The sequence below is a fragment of the Amblyomma americanum genome, chromosome 7, assembly GCF_052857255.1.
Source record: "Amblyomma americanum isolate KBUSLIRL-KWMA chromosome 7, ASM5285725v1, whole genome shotgun sequence".
NCBI lineage: Eukaryota > Metazoa > Arthropoda > Arachnida > Ixodida > Ixodidae > Amblyomma > Amblyomma americanum.
In genome coordinates, this window is record NC_135503.1 from 32,123,017 (window position 1) to 32,132,319 (window position 9,303).

Consider the following 9,303-nt stretch of genomic DNA (forward strand, 5'->3'; position numbering starts at 1 on the left):
CTGCCGCCAACTGACTTGTTGTGTTTTACTTAGAGATCTATGTGGTCCTGGGAAGATTTGCCTTTCTTTCTTGGAGTGGGTAGTAATTTCTTTGTAGGTCGTCACGCGATCCTTGGCCGACCTGAGCTCGGGATAGCGCACCTCCCGGTTAGCTACGAATCCTTGGACAAATTGGTGCGCCGCCTCGTTTCCAGGATGGCCCGAATGGGCTGGGACCCAGATCAATGTGATCTTGCGGGTACTGGAGATTTTTTTTTTGCAATATTTTGATGTTCGAAGAAGTAATCTAGCCCTTTCTTTCAAAATGCCGCCGGTTCACCGAGTCATTGGAGAATTCCCAGAATTTCGAAACCATTACCATCGCCACCTGGAGCGAAGTGGCAGAAACGGGGGAGGGTCTTGACCTCCTGGGAACATCAACATCATCATCCTTAATTATTAGCTGCAGGTATTCCTATTTTCCCGCACAATAATTGTCTTCGGTTGCTGGGGAATGTACACTATTTATTCAATATTCTCGCAACTTTTAATTTGGTTGTGGTATATCAGACTTCCCCGGGCTCATAAGGATACACTGTTAGGATCATCATCATCGCCATCATCTCGAGAGTCAAAGGCATGTGTCGTTGCATGATCTTTGCAGCATGTCAAACATGAGAACTGGCGCGTTTACCCGCTAGACAATCCGAATGTCATTAGCGTGGACCGGGTTGTGGGCACTCTTTGTAATGCGTCATGCGCGCATGTGTAGTGATGTGGGATCCATATGGATCTTGAAATGGAGGTGGAAAGGGGGTGGATGGGGGCCTGGTATGAGGAGAAATTACATCGTTGTCACGTGAGTAGGCGTGATGTCACATTACAGCGTCGTCATGTGACTAGGGTTGATGGCACATTGCATCGCTGTCACGTGACATGGTATAATGGCACACTCACATTATGGCATCACTAATTACACTAATTAGTCTTAGCGGCGCTTAATTATATTAATTAGCGTTGATTAATTATGAAACGCCATCATCGTCGTCGTCGTCGCGTGACTCGTCGGCTCGTAACGTCGCATGGTGCCGTTTCTTGCGGACACTTTTTTGCGGATATGACCTTGAATGTGAGCCATCTAATGCTTTCGCATTAATAAAAGAAGCCGCTCGTTTCTACACAGACATAAATAGAACGTGCCTCTGTTGGTGTACTACAGTCGCAGCTTGTTAAGTGTTTTCGAAGGCAACATACAGAGGACTGAACAGAGCATTCTCGCTATGCTGGATAGAGCTAGAAAATCGAAATATGCAGATATGCGTCTGCATAACCGTCGCATTGGAAAGTACATCGACGACCAGTTTTTTCCTATTCGGCAACTATTCTCAAGCCTGAAAAGAGTATCGTGAATACCTCCCCCTCCTCCCAATTTCTGGTTGGTGGTGTAGAATGGTTGAGTTTGTCAACTGCCGGTTCGTGCGTGAATGAGCGAGAGGCTTCCAATACGAACAAGTATGCACAAAGCAGGTTGCCAAATATTGACGCATATAAAGTACTCACCGACGTACTGGTGGTAACCGCGTATGGGACACCCCTGAGGATTCATTCCAGATTATAAGCTTCTCCTATTGCGTGCACATCAATAGTGTCTGTACACACCTTATTAAATAATACCATCATCATTTTGGCTTTCCTGTCTCACAGGATTCTCAGAATTGTTTTCAACTGAAAAACTTCTTAATCGCTTTTTGTTTTGTTTTTCGTTTGTTTGCTGAGGTCGAGCAGCCGACCTCAACCTCACAATTTGAGGTTGAGGTTGAGGTGAGGTTGAGTGAGGTCAGCAGTTTCCTTGGGAAAAGTGAGGTGAGGGCGTCTAAGGAGACCTCAACCTCAACTGATGAGGTTGAGGTTGAGTGAGGTCGGCAAATTCTTTTTGAGGTTGAGGTGAGGTCCAGATTTTTAAAGTCAAATGCCCACCTCTGCCTATAGGCGTTCTGCTGCATGATTACGATTTAGAGATTGGCCTCGGTTGGCGTTGACAGCGTTGCAGACTCGGGTGATTTTGAGGAAAGTAGAGGTGCATGACTGGCTCCATGGGCCAGTGGACACTTTTACCGCGCTTTGAGGTGCGTGGCGCTGGTGTACACATTAAAAAAAAACGTGCTTGCGCACAATATTCCGTGCTCAGCAATGCTAAATCGGCGGGCAAAATTTTTTGGTACGAAACACTACTTCACGAGCTGAAACCGGCTCACCGATTTGTCTGAAGCTTGACTTTGAGGGTGGCCTTGGGTCAACCATAATTGAAAAAATAAAAGATACTGCTGCGACTGCGATTCGAACTCGTGGTGAAGACAACAGATCAGCTTCGCTGGCCACTGCACGAGAGCACTAGGCTATTTCAAAGGGCAGCTAAGCAGAGAGTTGTTGTTGTTGCCAGGAAGAAAGAAAAGGAAAGTGCACAGGCCTGCTCACTGGCTCAAAGACGAGCCACAGTCGCTACCACGTGCAGTTAGTAGGAGAGTTGAAAGATGGGATACAAAGAGAGGATAGTAAAGACGCGCTAAAGACAAGGCCGATCCCGGAGGCAGTGCAATACCGGGCCAGCCGGTGGCGGGAGTGAAGCATCCTTCAAACTCTCCGCCACATTTTCAAAAATAAGTCCAATTGGACCCGTAACAGATACTCTTCCGGGTCCGGACATTCGCACTTAAGCAGAGAGAGTAGGGTCAGAGAGAGCACTAGGGTAGTTCTCTGAACTGAACCAAATTAAACACACTGAACTGAAACACACTTTCGCGCTGCACATTGCACATCGCCTTCTTAAACTAATACTACCATCAAACTAATATTCGCGCTTTGAACTATATGGTGGTAGTGACAAAGAGATGTGGCATGCGTTGGCGTGGACGACTTTGTGGCAAAAACAGCCACTAGACCAATATGTGTTGGCGTTGATAACGTTGCTGCAGATAAGCGGCACTGGAGCATAGGCGGCCGGTGTATATTGGGAAATTGGCATTGACGACGAAAAAGTTGAAGACGCGCATAACTGGCTCCCGGTTCGGCGGACACCTCAGTAATAATAATGATAATAATTGGTTTTAGGGGAAAGGAAATGGCGCAGTATCTGTCTCGTATATAGTTGGGCACCTGAACCGCGCCGTAAGGGAAGGAGGGAGTGAAAGAAGAAATGAATAGAGAGGTGCCGTAGTGGAGGGCTCCGGAATAATTTCGACCACCTGGGGATCTTTAACGTGCACTGACATCGCACAGCACACGGGCGCCTTAGCGTTTTTCCTCCATAAAAACGCAGCCGCCGCGGTCGGGTTCGAACACGGGAACTCCGGATCAGTAGTCCAGCGCCCTAACCACTGAGCCACCGCGGCGGGTGTGGACACCTCAGTCGCGTTTTCAAGTACGTGGCAGTGGTGTCCATCTGTAAAGAACTGCGTTTTTGCACTGTATTTCGTGCTTAGCAATGATAAACCGCCAGACACCTTTAAGAGCGTTAGCTCTTACTACTTACGTCTCTCAAGGACGCGTCAAATTGGAGGTCATTTTGACCAGAACAGATACCACGTGACCACGCTATATCACATAGCACCAGTGGATACGTAGCGCCTCAACTGACACCAATACTTTCGGTCCGTTATATATGTGCCACTATAGCGGCCATCGAAGTGGGGGGCCACCCGTGTGACGCAGAATGTTCGAAGTGGTGTCAAATGATTTGGCATGGTTTTGGGGACAAGATTACTAATTGAGATGAAGCCCAAAATATGTGTGGGATCCGCAACGACGACCTTCCCGCCCCCAAACCGTGCATTCCGAGGACCATCAGACGGCCATTACGGCCGAACCGTTTGTCGCTGGGGGTTCCGGATGGTGTCAAACGGTTCGTCGTGTTGTGGTACACAGTTTATAAACTTTGTTAACTGATATAACGAGGAAATATACCAGATATAGCGAAGGTGGCTGTAAATTGCAGTAGTAGTGCAAAATCCATGAGTTTGATGGCGAGCACTCCGATGTAAACACTTGAAGCACTCCAGTGGCTAACGCTCTTTAGTCTAACACTGAGGCAGGGTTGGCGGAGTTTTTTTTAATTAGATTTTCTCCATTGGTATCATTGCAAAACAGGGCACCTCCCCCCCCCCCCCCCCCCCCCTTCCAGGAATCTGTTGTCAGGGTGAAGGGAAGCCTGGTGCCGTTCACCTATGCGATGAAGGGAGTAAGGAACAAAGCTAGGAGCCAGACAGAGAGGGTCGAGGACGACAAGGGGGAAAACTTCTGCGCCTGTCGGCAACTGACGCCTCGCGGCTCTCGTGTCAGCGATAACGCCAATCGAGTGGCCGAGGTACCGCTGCTACTAGCGCTGTAAGGACGTTGCTTGCTTGCATAAGTGTGTCTCTTCGTTCCCGAAAACTGCACGCCCAATCCAAATCCCCCGCACAAGAACCATTTGACAGGCACGATTGGAACAAAGCGTCTGCCAAATTCCATAAAGTGAGAGCATTCATTGAGTGATTGACGGGCGCAAGCAATTACATCAGCCTGGACGGGTGGAGGCGGGCCATCATGATCACGCAGAAACGACAGCAACAGGCCTTACGGTTTATCATTAATCGCAAACACTGCGGAAAGCCCAGGGGAGGGTGGCAATAAAAAGCGAATGCATTACTGCTGCAAGCTCAGGAAAACCAGCAGAAAGAAATACTGAACGATCTGGCAATATTGGAAAACCGGCAAAAGCGTTATTTCGAAATGCTTTCATCATTAAAGGATTCACGCAAAATCACCACCCCTTACGCACGTTGCTCGTATCAGATTATCCGATGGCTCGCTCAGTTTTTTTTCATCCTCCCGTCCTATCTAGTTATGCAAATCATCAGAACATTAACATTCGCAAAACATACTCGTTTCGACCTCACTCGCGCCTTTCGCTCACTTCGCTGGGGCACTGCGGGGATTTCCCAATAAGCAACGCTTCTAAGCGTGGCCGACACTTTATCATTAAAAAGACAAAATAAAACGCCCCCGATAACACGCTAAAGCGTGTTGTATGCTAAAAACTCTCTGGTCACAGACGTGACCAAAGCCCTGGCGACCTCGCCCTTGTCTCTTAGAACGCGCGAGTATCCTTGGCAGTGTAAAAACTGAGCCGCCACATGACAAACAAGGCATGGTACGCCGACGCATAGCGTGCCGTACCGACTCTCTCTTACCGACTCAGAGATTCTCTTACCTACTCAGAGATTCCCCCAGGATGCCCCGTTCGGGGTCAAAGCAAACGAAATATAAACATACGCATTTTAGCGCTGATGAAGAGCGGTGCTTTTATAAGAACGCAGCGTTAGAGCAGTCAAGGTAATCGCTCTTTATCGTGCAGAGAACACGGCACCGTTGATTAATATGCAATGCATTTGTCACTTGCGAGTTCCAAAAAGCTCGCACAAATTTATCCGCTCGTGTTATTTTTTTATAGTTTACCAAGGCCAAGTGCAACCTATGTTTTACAGTTAGCCTGCAGCCAGTGAATCCAGTATTGACCGCGTGTCTTGGCTTTGCTAAGATGCCAGCAGGGACAGCGCACCTGATACAAGGAAAGGACTAGAAATAAACACAAGAAATGCAGTCACGTGTTCTCAGGTTATTCCAATGGCTTGCGGAAAATCCTGCGATGCGCTGTAAAGTCTCAAACGAAGGAGATAAAACCAAATTGCTTGCCCAAGGATCGCAGCTCGTTCCTAAACTGGATGAATTCGAGATAGTTGCTGATATAGCTTTTGTTTTATTTCTAGCCGTACGCGACATCACTCATGCGAGTCCTCACCAAGGAGACAAGGGCTCCAGAGGGCAACAAGGATTTTCGATACCTGAAAACCTAGCCATTGTCGTTCCAATGTCGGCTGTCGAGCCTAGTTAGGCTTTATGAGACCGGGAAAATGCTGGTTGATGGATTGGATTATTGTTGGTAGAATGCACTAGAAACGGAAATAGCATACAGGGGTTTTGATCCGGCCTTTCTGGTACAGGGATTTTGCCGCGTAGTGATTGCGGCTGGGTGAAAATGATGCCGGGGCTTTTGCGGAGCGGTGCTAAGGGCACGCACGACTTTTGAGGCTGGTAATGTCTTTAGGCATATCCTAGAATGATGATTGTTCTCAGTTGTTTAGATGCAGAATCTTTCTCTTGTTTACATGCAAATCATCTCTGCGGCTGAATTCTTTGTTTTCTCTCGAAATCTTGCTAATTGCAAAACTCGGCAGCCATTTCAAAGTGTTTTCTTACATTAAGTTATTCGTTCTATTTAGCTGGTTGCTATTTCAGGTTGTTGATGTATATCTGCAACGGCTCTTCCTTCTTATGTAAGCAAACTGAAAAAGGAAAGGAGTAGGAAACATTAACGGTGACAATCTGGGCAAGTTGGCTTTCATTAAGAGGCATCGAAACAACACTGGCAAAGCCCGGATAATCGACGAAACAAAGTTGCAAGTTAGAGCTCTTGTTTCCATTGAATTGTGCTGTCTGCGTTCGCTTGCGCTACACTCTTGGAGAAAAAGTAGCAGTACTTACTAACTTTGGGGTAGTAACTCGTTTTTACATATGTTACTACCTTTTTAGTAAGTGCAGTTAGTACTGGGAAAGATAGTAACAGTTACTAACCCACTGAGTGAGGAACGGCTACTACCCGCAGTTAGTAACCGGAAGCTGGTAGTACTTACTAAGAAAATGAGTTGAACGTTTCGCATATGTTGCTAGGTTCTTCGCGCGGAGTGCTGGCGTGGCTTGTTAAATTTGTGGTTACTGGAAAAATAAAAAAAGCTACGTAGTCAATTTAACTAATTCCCGATACTAGTCATGGCGTGCTGGCCGTAAATCATACACTCAGGTTTAGGCTTATTGCGCATTACGTGAACAAATTATGCGAGGTGATGGGATCGAACAACATCACCTGGCGCACACAAAGGTTCAGGGTGCAAGAAAATCACAAACCAGAAAGGGTCACACACATGCACGGCGCATGCGCAGGTACATATTTCTCTGTCTTATATACTCCGTAATTCTGACTCTCAGTTAAGGGCTAGTGGCTCTTACCCGTTGTGCTAAGATACTGGCTTATTATGGTTAATTATGCTTAATAATGGTTAATTATGAAGTTGAGATCGCAGAAGCAGCTTAGTCTACCTAACCGCACGTCCCTGCAGAAATGTCTAATTACAAAACCAATTTATTCGCCTGACAGTCCGTGTCAGCTATATTCTTTGGCTTAATTTTAGGGTTAAAGGAACGGTTGTTAACCAGGTACTAACTAGCGCGTCCATAGTAAAAAGAGATAGCAAGGGCTACATTTACTAACTACACCTTGAGGAGGGTAGTAAAGCGAAGTAAGAATAACTGCAGCACTTACTACCTTTTTGCTAACTTTTTTTAAGCGTGCAGCGCTATATCGGTAGAAGAAAAGAAATCGACCTGTGAGCTTCACGTATGTTACAGATTTTCTTCAAAGCAAATGTGCTTATGGATTCATCAGCACGCTACCTTTTGAAACGACGCAGCAAAACGGAAGGTTGTTTTGAGCTGCACAACTTTGCGGCAACTGGCTATTTATCGTGCGGGCGTACAGACACCACACACACACTACCACTGCTTACGCATAAAAATACCTGCTCGTGTTGAAAACAAGAACTCCTATTTGAAAGCGTTGAGTTGTTCAGCCAACCATTCACACAATTCTTAATATACTGTTTCGCTGATTTTTCACTGGCTTTTGTTTGCTTTTATAACATCGCAAGCCGTCGCACTAGTAAAATTCGCGCTTACACTTTCATGAGCCAAGTTCCCTGCCTCATATGAACTCTCTGCTGCCGTAGAAGAAATTGCGTGCTGTGTTCTCGGCTGTGTCGACTTTTTTCCTAAGCGGCTGGAAAGTTGACTTGTGCGGGCACCTTGAGCCTGGGTACCAACATATCGACAGTTTTAATCATAGCTGATCGTGCCTGTGGAGTTCGCTGACCTTTCCGCGAACTCGTTGGTCTTGTGTTCGCAAGGAAGGCCGCTCCAGTGGGATCGGAAGTCGCCAACAAAGGGACCCGTCCCGTCCTGGCCTCCCCTTCGTACGGCGGACGTCCTTGTTTACTCCGCGCCGTCACGGGCATAGCCCGTCTTAAGAAGCCTAACCATGCACAGCTGTCGACATGTGTGCGTTGTCAAGGGGTTGACGAGGCTTCGGGAATGCACGAGATAAGGCTGAGTATTAGCAGAGTGACCGGAAACCCACTATTCCCGTAACGACTGTCTTCTTCTCTTTCGGTGTGTTCTGTAAACAACTTTAGTGATTGTCTCGTCGGCATATGTTTGTCGCGTGTGCGAAAGAGAAAACATATGTTAGGAAAGTGGTAACTGCTGTGCCGTGGGAGAGGGTGGTCGCGTTTGTGCTGTTTGTGTATTTGATTGCAACCTCTCCTTTTCCAAATGTTTAATCACCACTCTTTCCCCAATCTGTGATTAGTTGGCGGAAACCTTATTTTCCTTTCCCTGACCACTGATTGGTGAGGTGTGTCGCTTGTAATCTTATTGGTGGCTGTCCCCGCTAAGGGCGGAGACAGAGGGCTTAAAAACAAGCGGTCTGGGTTGAACGATGCCTGAATTCGTCTGATAAACGGTTTAGTCGTGTAAATAGTTTTCTGCTTGCTTTGTTTCTTCTTGTTTTATTTATGTTGTAAATAAATAGTTAACCTTCTCCTTTCCTCGAGTAACGTGAATGTTTGCCAGTTATAACCACCGGGTCATCAAGAAACCCCGATTTAATCATCAACAAGGTGTTTCCTCTCATCATCACCTAAAGGAGGAAACTCAACTGTGCCCCTACTGATTCGTCTATATTTCATCTTATTTAACCGTTGGCCGCGTATTTCCTGTGCTTAGTTCCAGCTTTTAATCAAGCCTTTATTGTAATTACCTATCGGTATACCAGACTGAACTCTTATTTTTCTCTTTCTTTCATTTCACTTCTTTCATTCCGCCCTTATCTGTATAGTGGACAACCGGGCATTGGCTGTTTGATCTCCTCGCCTGTATTTTCTTCTATCTCAACACAGCTTAGTATACGTTGTTTCCACAGCGTAGCGGTAGACGTCTGGGCAGCTTCCCACTTGCTCAGGAAGGCATGCGCAACTCGGGAGGTGCGTGGCCATGTGCTTCGTACTCAACGCGCTCTTGCATCGCATCGAAACCAAAGAGGCACCCTACCCTACGGGTCGCATCGAATGCTAATCGCACCGGAAGTGCACGACGCCAAGGACGCCCAGCGGCCAGCCG